The sequence below is a fragment of the Oenanthe melanoleuca genome, chromosome 2 (assembly GCF_029582105.1).
Source record: "Oenanthe melanoleuca isolate GR-GAL-2019-014 chromosome 2, OMel1.0, whole genome shotgun sequence".
NCBI classification, from domain to species: Eukaryota; Metazoa; Chordata; class Aves; order Passeriformes; family Muscicapidae; genus Oenanthe; species Oenanthe melanoleuca.
This window is the reverse complement of record NC_079335.1, coordinates 119,286,754-119,300,259: the sequence shown is the minus strand read 5'-3', so window position 1 is coordinate 119,300,259 and position 13,506 is coordinate 119,286,754. Positions and strand designations below refer to the sequence as shown.

Below are 13,506 nucleotides of genomic sequence, written 5' to 3'. Positions count from 1 at the left end.
ATGTTGTGTATATGTAATTATTGAGGAAATTTATGTAGGAAGTAATTTATGATCATTCAGGGAAAGTGTATTTCTAAATGAAACAACTTGGGCATTTATAATTTTTTCCCATTGTGTTCCCCAATTCCTGAAATCCCCCAGTGCAGTTTACAGTTTAATGACTTAAGAAAATAATATTTCCAGAAGCATATTAAACAATTGAAGCAAAAGAAAATAATCCAGAATCATAAAACATCAGCATATTTTCAGTTCCAATCTCAGAATTTTTTCTCTTAAATTTGCAAGAACAGTTCAGAAAAGAGGTCAAGACCTCCAAACTCACTCTTACTTAAGAGCAAGACATCAGAGCAATAGGCTTTCTAAATAGGATAGAGTTTAAAATGGAAACAGTGTTATCAGAATCACAGGCTTCTGAATACCCTGCTACTTAAAGATGTATTGGAATACTTGAAAGTACCATTAAAATATACTTTTCAAAAAAAGAAATACCAAGCTTGATAAGGTAAATTCCTTCTGCAGCTTTTGAGGTTATTTAGTCTGTTATGTATTCTAGCAGGTTCAGCACTAACTCCTGTTTTCTCAGGAAGGAGTTTACTCTGTAAGATAGGGTAGTTCAATCTGGTAAATAGTGACTACACAGAAATGAAGAAGTAGCAAATAAAGTACTATTTTTCCAACAACTAGGATTGTGCTTACATGTTTCCAGTGTAATCTTATCCCTTACAGAAGAACTCTACATGTACCACCTTTTAACTGTCCCTATGGAAATAGAAGGTTATAGGTATATCTTCTCTAGGTGTAAAAGCAAGCAAACAGATTTTTTTTTTTTAAACAGATCTTATTGTGGTAAAATAGAACATAAACACTGCAGTTTCTTCATTATTTATGATCCGCATTTCAAAATTATTTAAGCATAAAAAAAATTGTGTGAGAAGGACTTCAGAATTCTCAAAAACACTTAGAAGGCAAATGACTGCTGACAACTGACTATTCATCCAAGGTCTTTTAAGGAACTAAAAGTTTTTAAAACCTTCCCCAAAATCTAATATATTATCTGTGTGTTGCTGCAAGTGAATTAAAAGTCTCAGTTTGTAAAATCAAGCTATTCCTTCTAGGTTTTTTGCATCCTGATACAATTCCTGTAAGCTGGTGTTTGTATACCAGTAAGATATCCAGCTTCTGCTTGATGTCAGTGCTAGAAGCATATTGCTGGAAGGGTAAAACTGCTTCTTCCTATTGCATCAAAAAAAAATCCTTTCTTTCAAAAAGTTATGGTCTGTAATGGGGTCAGAGGAAATTAAAGTAGCCTTTCATTCTGTGTTATAGGAACTTCCTCTGAAGTTTAAGACTACCAGACTAGCAGGCTAAATTCAGCAGCAGGGATGCCTTCAATTAACTGTATCTGTTCTATTTGTAGTACAAAGGATATGAACAGCCTACATAGCTTAAAAGAAAGGAGGCTAAATAGAATTTAAAGAGAAGCCCTGCATATAGCACTCTCAAAGGAAAGGAATGGGATCTCTGCCAGTCAGCAGTTTAAGATCATGGCTAATGCAAAGACTTGGCTTGAATTTATACAGGTGTGCTGTCTAGTCAATAAGACATCCAGGAAGAATTTCTCTAGAAGTTGCTCATAATGTGAAGCAACTTGCTAAAAATAGTGCCAAAGTGAGCAATGTGAATGAGTTAGGTAGAAGTAGTAAATTCATTTTAGTGGAATGCATGGTTAGCTCAGGGGATTGGTAGTAATCTTGAAATCTTTATCACTTGAACACCATTACGAATTTAACTTGGTTGTTGATGTCAATCAAAATACACTGTCCTTGTTATTGATCTCTGTTAAATGACTTTCCACTGCCCTTGGAAGAAAATCCAGAACCTGCAGTTGGCACATAAAATACTGAGATTAAAAAAAAAATCTGACATAAAGATAATTGACAAAAAAATTGAATGAGCATTGAATGAGCCTGGTGATTAAATTACTTACTTACCTTCTGCAGACTGACTCAGAAGGATGGACCTCTTGCAGGGAGGTTGGCACAGACTGTGGGGAATATCATGTTCCTTGCCTCTCTCAACTCACATGGGTTTTCAAGCTGTACTCTGACAGTGGAATGAACAGCTACTGAGCTCCTAATGAAAGAGAAAGGAAAAAGATTGAAAGGAGTAGTTGTACTTTTGTCATCATTAGAATATCTAGAATCATCAGGAAGTGTGAAACTTCACTACAGTTCTCTCAATTACTATTTCAAATCCCCTTGAAAGCATTTCCAGATTTGAGACTCTGGGGTCTCTACACCTTTTCATGTCAGAATGATATTACAACAAGGTAACTCAGCTTCAAGTGACATTAATATTTAGTGCACCAAGTATGCTGGTGTTGAACTGTCATCTTCCTTAGGAGCATGGCAGAAGTAATTTTTCATGATCTAGTGGTATTTACTGGTGGTAAATGTAGATATGGAAGACAAGAGATTTTATTTTCTCTGGGGTTGCTAGATCCAGGAAGCTCAAAACCCCAAGGAGAACTCTGAGTTCAGAAAGCAGAGGAAAGGCTGGCATGTAGTTAAAGTGCAAAGCAGGAGTCCAGCACTCAGGCTTTAAATTGTCTCACATTGTTAGGCATCACTCGCCAGAGGTTTTGCAAGCCATTTAATATTGCTGCAGACTGGAGGGATTGTGGATTCCAGTTTGTTTTCCTTTATCTAGCAAAATGTTAAAGGTTGCATAGATTGGCAAAGTTTCCTTTTCAGTCAGCAAAGCTACTCTGTCATCTGGCTCTAGGCAACTAGATATTCACTGATGTCATTAGTTCTGACACATGATAAATATGCAGTAAATTTTCTGTATATTCAGTAACTGAGTAAGGTGGAGTTTCACTCCAGGGTAAAACAAGCCAGTATTAAATTAACTCTTTATCAGGAAATATAAAAAACACTTAACTTTTTTGTTTAAACAGGTTAATATGACTACACTGAAAATAATTTTGCTTTAGAATTGTATTGGAAGAGTATGATGAAGTGAAACTAACATTGTGTGTATCCTTGGTTGGGAAACTCCCTCAAATAAGTTTTGTCTATAGAGGTTACTCATTTCAACTAAAACAATCTTCAGTGGATTTTATTCCTTTGAAGATTTACGGGCTTTTCCCAAGGTATCATTTTTTCATTAGATCTCTGTTTTTCAGAAGCACAGACCTTTGTCTTTGAATAGGAGGAGGAAGTGATTACCCATATCTGCTGAAAATGCAAGCTCTTACTGTCATCTTGTGAGAAAATGCACTGATGCTGCAAACTTTCAAGTTTCATCTGATGCAGGCTAATTACTAAGATTTATGCCAGATAAATTCTCACTACAAAAAAATGAGAACTTGGGCATCCTACATTGCCAAACATTTAATTCTTAGAAATAAGATTGCTCGTAACAAGTTGCAAGGTTTTGTAACATGATGCCGTCTATTAACTGTTGCATCCACAGAGATCTGGTAAATGTTTCTTCAGAGTGGCTTTGTTTCAATTTAATTACCAATACAATCCATTTCCTCTGGGTTTTGTTGTTGTTGTTGGTTGTTTTTTGGTTTGTTCTTTTTTTTTTTTTTTTTTTTTAATTAATTACAGTCAAAATTAGATCCAAAATAAAAATTAATATTAAGGGGATATATACATAGACATTTTAAATGTGTTGGATTTTTTTTCTCTGTATCACGTTGGAATTTACTTTTTATTTTAACCAATGTAAAGGATTTGCCCAAAGGAATAAATAAATGTGTATTGCAAGAGAATTTCAGGAATCATGCAAATCAGATTTGCATCTAGATTAAGCACATCTACCTCCATATAGCAATTACCAAATTTGAATAAAAAATCAAATATATTTCTCTGGTGTTCTCATCTCACCTACTAAACAATTCATATTCCCCAGAAAAAGGATTTCACTGAATTCAATGAAGTGTGACTTTTGCCAAATCAAAATCTCTGTGACATCTGAATTATGTTCATCAGTCAGTTATTGAGTCTTTCAATTTCTTGTATTCTACTCCTTGATTTCAGATCATCTGCTTAGTCCAAGACTGATTTACAGTAGCTCACCCCCACATTCTGCAATAGTGCAAACCACAGATGAGCATGGAGCTAAATAAATTATGATAAGCTGCTAGAGACTGGTGATATTTTAGTGGCAGGGGAAGAGCAAAGCACACCCATGAAGGGTCATCTTACCTGCTTTGCTGCCATGGCTCACATACAGTGCTCATATTAAAATTTCTGCTGATCTTTAAGGGCATGTGGATTGTGCAGATTCAGGGGCAAAAGTTTTGGAATTTGTTATGGCAGGAACATACTAAAGCTATCACACTGGAAAATGCATTTTATCTACTTATTTTGTAAAGATCTGGCCAATATAAAGATTTTGATAAAACCACAGTTTCTGTGTGATAGAGGTTGTAGATCTGTGTAGATAACCCGAAGATTTCATCTCATCTACATTTGAATGTGCTCCATTTCAGAGCTCAGCTGTTTTGGTTCTTGGCAGCTCTAGGCTGAATCTGAACCTGGATCCAAGTACTGAAAGGACATCTGTCATCCCTGTGCTCAGTTACTCTTCTTGCTTTCCCTGGGTAGGAAAGGGAAAAACTTGACAGGATAAACTGGAACACTGAGCTTGTATTGATGGCTAGGAACTGAGAATTAGAAGCTGAGTGCAGGGAATATGGTGAGAGTTGGGGAACAGATGAGGGAAAGAAGCCCTTTGGAAAAAACAAGCACTTGTGATTCAATGTTTGATGTAGACTAGCAGCCATAAATCTACTTTTCCTGTTCTCAAGTGTCTACTTGAAGTTAGTGCCAATTTAAAATCTAATTTAATAACCATATCCTATTTAAATATATCTGTACAGTTGATTAACATTTTCTGTTACATTCTTTATACCAGTTCACTTCTCAGGAAATAAAATGTTAAGATGATTAGCAGTATGAATAGTTAGTAGCAATAGCCAAAAAAAGCCAATATATTGCATTAAATTTGCATAAAATTGCATTATTACAGATGTCAAAGAATTCAGTTGAAGAGCCTTTTAAAGCACATCAGTTGGATTCTATATGAATGAAGATACATTTTTGCAGGAAAAGATTGTCTCTCCACAAGTTTTCAACTGGCAATTGATCTCTGGCAATATTTATTGTTTCTTCATTTCCCTGCATGATTTTCTGCTGAGGATTGTGGCTATGGCATTTTGGCCAGTGACTGAAACCTGTTTGAAATCTTTTTACTCTCTCAAGAGGTGTGCCTAATGGGGACTCTTCTGTGAATTCCTATGAGTCTGTGATAGCAGACAATCTAGAACTGATTTCAACTGATTGTTATGAGTTGTAGGTGTAAATTAGACATCTGTTGAGATTTAGTTCTCTGGAAAACACTGATTCCTTGATGTTCTGCATATTCTTTCCCTATTTTCTTCCTGACAAAGCAAATCAAAACAAAGGGGCATAAAGCTATATTATACTCTGAGTCCAAATCTGAGCTTCAGTTTCTCCTCTGGAAGTCTGTCTATGTATGCTACATTGGACATTGCAGTGGTGGAAAGTACTGTTTGGACAGGTTTTCCACCCTTCTCTCTTTCTTTCTGCCTTGCAGAAAGCAAAATCAGAAGAAATTAAGAATAACTTACTTACTGCAAAGGAAAATCTGCCATTTTGAAACTCTGTGACTGAGAGAAACAAGGGTTTGAGATATGTCATATTTTTCATTGTTATCAAGATATTGAACTTAATAAGAGGATTGGATTTTTTAGAATATTAAAGACAGTGCCATCTGTAAGAAGTGTGTCAAGTATGTGACTGCTTTCCTGTGGTTGGTTTGGCACCATACTCTCCTTTCTTAGTGTGTCCTTTAAAGAGAACTGGCAAGACAAGGACAGAAGAGTGCTGTGTCCCAAAGATGAATCTCAGAAGGAGGCAGACAGCCAGGATGGTTCTTCTGTTATGCCTTTCAGGAAAGCAGTTAGCAATCTTTGGTGGGTAGTGAGGTGGTCATAACCTATTTGGTGTCCATCCCACTCTAGATAGGTGAAGAAGAGCTGTGCAATTAGGGTTCCCAAGAGCAGCACTGATAAACAAAATTCCCTGGGAAAATTTGCCTTCAATTCATACCTGAATTGCCCTAGCTGTGGCTGTTTTCTAGGAATAACAAGTTTTCTTTCTTCCTTTTCCATGTATTTCTCTGTTGTTTTTCACCCACTATTGGCAGTTATCAGAAATATGCAATCTTATTTTATCATAGGCACACATCACAGGTCTATTCACACAACCCACATTAAAAATGTTTCTGTTTTCTGACTTTTTACTCTCTTGAGATAGAAATATCTCAAGGAAGGCAATAGAGCTGTGTCAGAGATTGATGCTGTGCTCTGCAATGACACGAGCTCGTTCAGCACTGGTGGCAGCTGATTTGTATTGATGGAGACTTCCTACATGTTGAACACAGACATAATCTGTATTTGTGCCAGAAATCATTGTTTCCCACCTGTACAGTGTAATCTGCTCCTAATGCCTATGACCTATTTTCAAATCTATTTCTTTATAGCTGCAATATTTATAGAAACACTACTGTAAAGAGTGCAGATACCAGCCATGTGCTTCTCCCTATTTTGTGGTACATTCTTAAAAAAGCCCCACAAACCAAACAGTGGTACAGCTATTTGTTATGCGTACTTACCACTTAGTGGAAGAAATCACATCTTTCATCATTTATCCACAAAGAGCTGTTGTGCTCTGAATTGTACATAACTTCTGCTGTCTTTTGCATACTTGTCTGAGCAGAAGATATCTGCTCTGTGTCTTTACTTTCATGTAGAGCTGACTGCTCTGTTATTTGTAGTTTGCCATCAAAATTGCAAACAAAAATGCAGCAGGAAAACACTGACTACAGATGAAAGTGCTTATAAATTAACCATGCCATGCAACAGGACTTTCAGATTAAAGACCATTTTTTAAGCTTTGAAAGCATTTTGTAATGGAGATGATATTAAATTGTACACAAACTACATGGAAGTTAGTAAGACCCAGCAGTTTGCTAAGAGTATAACAATTAACAAATGATAGCAGTTTAATCTGATGGTGGATTAATTAATATGATCTGAAAAGCAAATTGTATGGTGGTTTTCAGATGGGAAACTGGCATTAGAGAAGACTGTCATATATAACACCACATTATAGCATTTCTGACTAAAGGTTTACATAATACTCTCAAAACCTGCAGCGTTAACAGATTAATAGATTAAACTGGTAATTGAAAGGTGCAGATTAAGATCCAGAAAGACATTTCAGAAGATGGTTTAAAGAAGCAGCAAATTCTTATTTATGAATCTAAATATTAAGGTGTAGTAGCAGGGAAATTTCCAGTGTAATCCATCAGGCTTTATTATGCATGTGCTCAAATATATGATATGATGCCCAGATAAGAGAGACTGCAAAATGCCCATGAGGGAGAGTACACTCACAGTGTGAATGACTAATGGCTTCTGCTTGTAGATTTGTCACTGTTTTTACTCTGTCCCTGAAGAGTGTGGAGAGCAGAAAAGAGGCTCCAGCTTGGCCAGTCCCCCTTTTCAGAACATGCTGAGTAGCATTGCTTTGCCATGGCCTGGAAAACATTGGCAGACTGACTCTAAGCAGGACTCTGCTGAGAGCATGGGTCAAAGGAGGCAAGAGAAAGGTTAGAAATTAACATGAAAGGCACAGATTTTCTTTTGAATGCTTTTTATCTCTGTAAATACTCTAAAAACTTACAGATCTCTGCACATCTGTTTTTTAATGCAGTGTGGTTAAATGCATGACTTCCCCTCAGTGCCTTTTCACCCATTTAAGTTTTTCTCTCTGAAATTACCTGCTTTATCATAGATCAGTAAAATAAAGTGAAATGCCTGTTGGGCTAAGAGAACTGTTGTACAGGTGAGTACTCTGGTAAGGTTTAGCAGCCAGAAGTTGACTAAAAGATGTGGGCAAATCTGTAAGAATGAAAGTGACAGGTATTTACTTGTGATCCCTTGTCCTTCAAGATGTGTAAAAGTCACAACAGAAGGATCCTGGATCCTAGCAAGCCCATGGATATTGGTAAACAGTTGGCAGACATGGATTATTTCAGTGCAGACTTCAAGGTCTCCCATAGTGCAGAGGTTCATTAGAGCTATCAGCCTTAGAGCTGGAGTTGGCAGCCCTTTTTCATTATTCTGTCTTATTAAAATCTATGAGGTTCTTATGCTTCCTTCTTCTCCACCTCACTTAAGGGAGCTGTTTTTATGTATGCCAATATGAACCATGAAGGAAATTAAGAAATTATTTCCATCATTCCTCTGTTTTACTGTGTGTGCTGGTGCTATGAAGCCAATTGTAAGCAGGAAAGTACAGGGAGAGGACCACAAGCAATCTTAGAAAGACCAAGAGTGTGATTTCCACTGCTCTGTCCTTACCTGACTGTTCCTGCCCCATGTTGCACCCACTCATGTGACAGGGAATGGCAGAAAAGAGGGTTCAACAGGAAAATGGGTGTGTCATTGGGGGGAGCAGAGCTTTGTCTGGCAGTGCAGACCCCCTTCTCACACCACTGCCTCTAGTGCACAATCCCATTGCAGACAGCCCCAGGAAAGCAGTTTAGTAGCCCTGTGGCTGTCTGGCTGAGTTTTCTTGACAGTTGGCTTTTTAACTTAGTTTGAACTAGCTAAAGACTATTGATTTCATGTTGGTGGCTCTATCTTTGAGAGATCACTGAGATGTTGCTTCTGGAAGTTGTCAGTACCAGTTATGGGCTATTTTTTGTTCTGAAGTGGTCCTTCTCTGCTGCAAAAGTTCTGCTTACTGTAAAAGTGGTTTTACCATTGCTGAATGAAGACTGATCCCAAGGCATTGGGCTGTGCAACTTGACAAGTTTTTAAATAGTGTTTGTAGGGTGTTAATTGGCTTAATTGGATTAAGTACAGGATTATGTTTTACTAGCTAGGGGTGTAACATTCATATTCATCCACGAAGCAATAATTCTTTGCAGTCCCTGCTTGCTCAGCTCCTGCTTGTTTCACAGCTCCTGCATTGCTTCCCATGGACTCTGATTATAAATATTGGTTTGTTAAGGCAATCAGGCCTATCACTGGCTGTATCTGATGTGAGTGCCACTTTAAGACTCATAAACAGCCACACTCAGAGTGACTTCAGCCTGTGTCTCATCTCCTTTCCTCCAGGGAGGGGATTATGGCAGCAGATCTGTGGCAGTCTGCACCCTGCTCGGGAGGGCTGCCAGAGGAGATGTGCAGCTTATGCACAGCGTGCAGCAGCTTAGCTCCCTGAGGTGTAATTTTAAGCTCTTCTTGGATTTAATAATGGTTATACTTGAACCATTTTTCTCTAGCTTTCCGTACTAACCCTTAGCTGGAACATTATGTAAGAAGAAGCACTCTTTTCTGGTATGATCCAAATGGTTTTTTATTTTGCAGCTCTTGGCAGGGCCTTAGAGTGTTTGTTTCTTAGTCTAGCTCTCTTTGTATATATATATATATATATATATATATATATATATAAAATGGAAATGTAAATTTCAGATAAAGTCAATGTTACTTTTTTCTTAGTTGCTCTTTTTTACCCTGATTGATTTATGATACCAGACCCCAATGCTTCTGCAGTTTTTGAATAAACTGTTCATAGCATGTTTTAATTGTCAAATAAAATAAAATAAAATATTAAAATTAAGATCAATATAAAATTATATGTAGTTTTACAGAAAAAACCTAAATGGAACGAAATTTCAAGGGTTTCCCTTTTTCAGGATACTTTTTAATTAATATTGCTTTCAAGTAGATTACTCCCTTTAATGGCACACGAGGATGCAGTGGAATTCATGTTGTGGTCAAAAAGGCGTTTTGAGAAGAAACCTTCATGGGTTGTGTTTTATTCTAATCTGTTACGGCATTGCAAGCTACAGATTCCAAAAAGTCTAAGAAAATGGTTAAGAACATACTGAATACAGGTATTTCAATACATTAATCATTTTACTCAACAACTCCAGTAGCATGTTGATACATCTGTACTCAAGAGACTGTGGTCAGTCCCTGGTGCCCCAGGTTGGGCTGAGGAATGGAACCACAGTCATTTTGCAGGAAGTTTATGCTGTTTCAGGCTGTGCCTTGGAATACTGGGAAGCCTACTGTGGGGAAGGAAACCTCAGGGAAGGGATCAGAACAGCTCTGCATGCCCATGCCAACGTATACCATTTACAGTGACCCTGCCAGTGAAGTTTCACAGCAGGAGGAGGCACTAGCAAATGTTCCATAGTCAAAAGTAGTACCTGGAGATGATGGTGAAGAGCTTATAAAGTGCATGGGAAGGAGCAAATACACACCATCTGTTCAAAGCACACACACAAAAATCTGAATTTCACTACGTGATCTCCTGAAATATGGTTGTGTTTGGCTGGAGTTTTTTCTGTAGTTCCATTGCTCTTTTTACTGTCTGTGCTGTGATCTTCATATTCTTTCAGCAGGTTTCTATGTGTTTGAGGGTTTTTTTCCCTGAAAATACTGCAGTATGAAAGAGGACGTGGGTAATTTAGTTTAAGCAGAAAATAATGAGACAAGAGTAATAACTATGCACGGAGTGAATTTGTGGAAAGTTGATTCCTTTCACTCCACTGGGAGTTTTTTTTGAAAATACCATATATCATCTTGAAATTACTTTAACATGATGCCCACTGTACTACAGGAAGGAAGAAGTGCTTGTAATCCAGTGTGACAATAATGGTAAACAGACAACAATTTATCATGAAATAGCTACAGATCTGTTTCTTAGAAGAAGGTCAGTTTTGACCTTTACATATGAACAGTAAATTGGAAAGGGTTTATAGTGTAATACATTTATCTACAATTGCTCATTTTATCTTAAACATCTTTATACTTTGCTCTTTTTCAGCAAGAGCAGAAAGTCTTGAAAAGTAAATTGCAATTGAGGTCCATCTTTGAAGGTTTTGGAATTTTTTTCCCTCTGGGAACACAACTGTACCTACATTACAAAAAAAAAAAAAGCCTTGGTTTCTTTAGTCATGCTTGTTTCTTTCTACCCTTTGTTAATATGATTCTCATTTAGAAACAGGAACTGTGAAATGTGGTGAGGAATAAATAGATCTCTTCTAAATAGACATTGTCAAGGAAGAGCTAAGGAAGTGAATTGTGCAAATTCTTAGAACCAAGTAACGTTTATTTCAGAAAAAGACATATTTCTCAGCTAAAAGATGGTTCAAATTCTGGAAATGGATGAATAAAGGTGATAATGGATTGTGACATTTGGTTGTTGTCACATTTTTTTAAGAAAGATCATGTGCTATTTTTTTAATAATCTCTGGTCTGAAAGTGGGGCCATTCATATTAATTGTATTCAAAAGGCATTTAAGATCAGAACCTGTTTTACATTGTGTTGACTAGCAACTTCAGTTTTCTTTTTTTTTCTGGCAGATGTAGATGTGATTGGAAATGAAATGCAATTTTATGGGTACCTAAGTTAGCTCTTTTGAACTAAGAGCATCCTTTGGTCACTTTGGGACTGTGATTTGTGGAGAAAGATAATAGCATTGAGTCTCAGCTTTTCTCTGAGGTGTAACTCTCAATTGACAGGACTTGGAATGAGTGAAATCAGTGTCATCTCCATTGTCTACACTTCCAGACATCCTTTCCTGCAGGTGGGCATTGGTCATTCTCTCCCTATATGTGCTATGTCCAGACCCTATTATTCCTGTTTCTGCAGAGTGCTTCTGACCAGAGTGAAGAGTAGCTAGTGATTGTGTAGATTTTGTAGATTTAAGTTCTGGGATGTGGTGGTTTATGCTGGTGAGCAGGGGAAGTCAGCTTCATGGGGTGTATTCATCACCTTCAGTTCCTAGGACATGGTGTGAAACGTGCTTTATGGGTGCAACCATGGCCTCAGCATTCATTTAATTACTTGAACTTTACAGTCAGCAGAGACAGTGCTGGGCCAAGGCTGGCTATTGGGAAATCCATAACAGTTTAGAAATTTCAGTTCAGGTATGCATTATCAGGGGAAAAAAACCAAACACAAGCACATCTAAAAATTAGTGAAAATAACCTCATTTGCCAAAGTAAACTCCTGTTTCTTAGCAGCATCACCCTAAGATATAAGTGTGCATGGCACAAATATAAAGACTGTAGGAAGGGAAGCAGGCAGGAGGAATTTTCACATTTCTTAGGAAAAAAAAAAAAATCTGAATAGAAGAAATGCACTGCCAGTGCAGCCTTCTGCAGTACCTTGATGATGGTAGAACCTTGATGAGGATGATTCAGGCTGGATTCCAGTTTGCCTCATGTCAAAGCAAACATATTAAAAGATTATTTATGGTAGGAATCCTACACTCATTGCTTTAAAATTAGTACTAGAGCTTTTCCATGGCAAACCTTCAATTAGTTGCACTGCATTTTTCTCCCAGTCCTTATATGCAATGCCTGATGCAATAATTCTATAACATGGAATGCCTTCTCATTGATCACAGAAAGTTCTGCTTAGAGTGCAGAACTTAAACACTTACTTGCAAGGTGCCTCTTGTGTTGCAGAATTTTAGCTTGTTAGTAATGATGTTTCCAGGCAGGCTCAAAAGCTCAGTCAACAGGACTAAATGTGCTGAGAGTTGTTCATCTTAGGTCTGGTGAGAGGGAACTTCTGCTCTGAGTGATTAATGTGTTAAGGGGTGGGAGTTTCCATATGACTAGGACTTATTTAAATGATTAGGCTGAGATTCTCAAAGGACCTGGAGAGCTTCTTGAAGAGTAATTTCTAGTGCTTGACTCCATCAGTCTAGTCTGCCTGATCTGTGGGTTTCTAAAACTTGAGTTTGAAATTTGAGAAGAGTTCCCACTGATTTTTGTAGACTTCTTATTAGGAAATTTAATTTCTTGCAAAACTTCCTTGAGAAAGACTCATTTGAAACTGAAGAAGTGCCCACTTTCTGCAGATCTGATGAGATGAAGAGAGAAAAAACCAACTCACTAGTCAGAAAAATGGAGCTGCTGAAGTGTGGAAAAACAAAAATGGGTAATAACTTTTGGCTTTTTCAGTTTTCTGAACTGCAGTTGCTAAGTGGCATCAGAATTACATAGAAATTTTCAATGTCTGTTGTTTTTTGACATCACAGATGAATTTTTAGAAGTGGTTTATTAGTGTCTGTAATATTACAGAATGCAGAACCATTTTTTTCAATATTTATTTAGAATAATAACCACAGAAAATATCTCCAGCTAATGTACTGAGAAAGTTGCTGTCATCTTAATAATTTCTATAGTTTGCTTTTCCAGCTCTTAAAAATTACAAAGGTAAATGTATGTCAGAGTGAGGAGAAATGTCTGTTTGTTTCCTGTACTCACCATAATAAATCCATAGCTTTACTTACTGATTGACTGAACCATAAATAAACTGAAAAAACCTGCTGTATTTACAGCTGGTAAAAAGGCTTTTGAGTACAGCAGTG

General features: G+C 37.2%; 1 protein-coding gene across 5 annotated transcripts in view; it reads left to right on the top strand.

Annotated features, from left to right (window-relative positions):
- The window catches only part of HDAC9 (histone deacetylase 9), a 446,072-nt gene that overhangs the window by 198,938 nt on the left and 233,628 nt on the right, over positions 1–13,506 (top strand). The window lies entirely within an intron of this gene.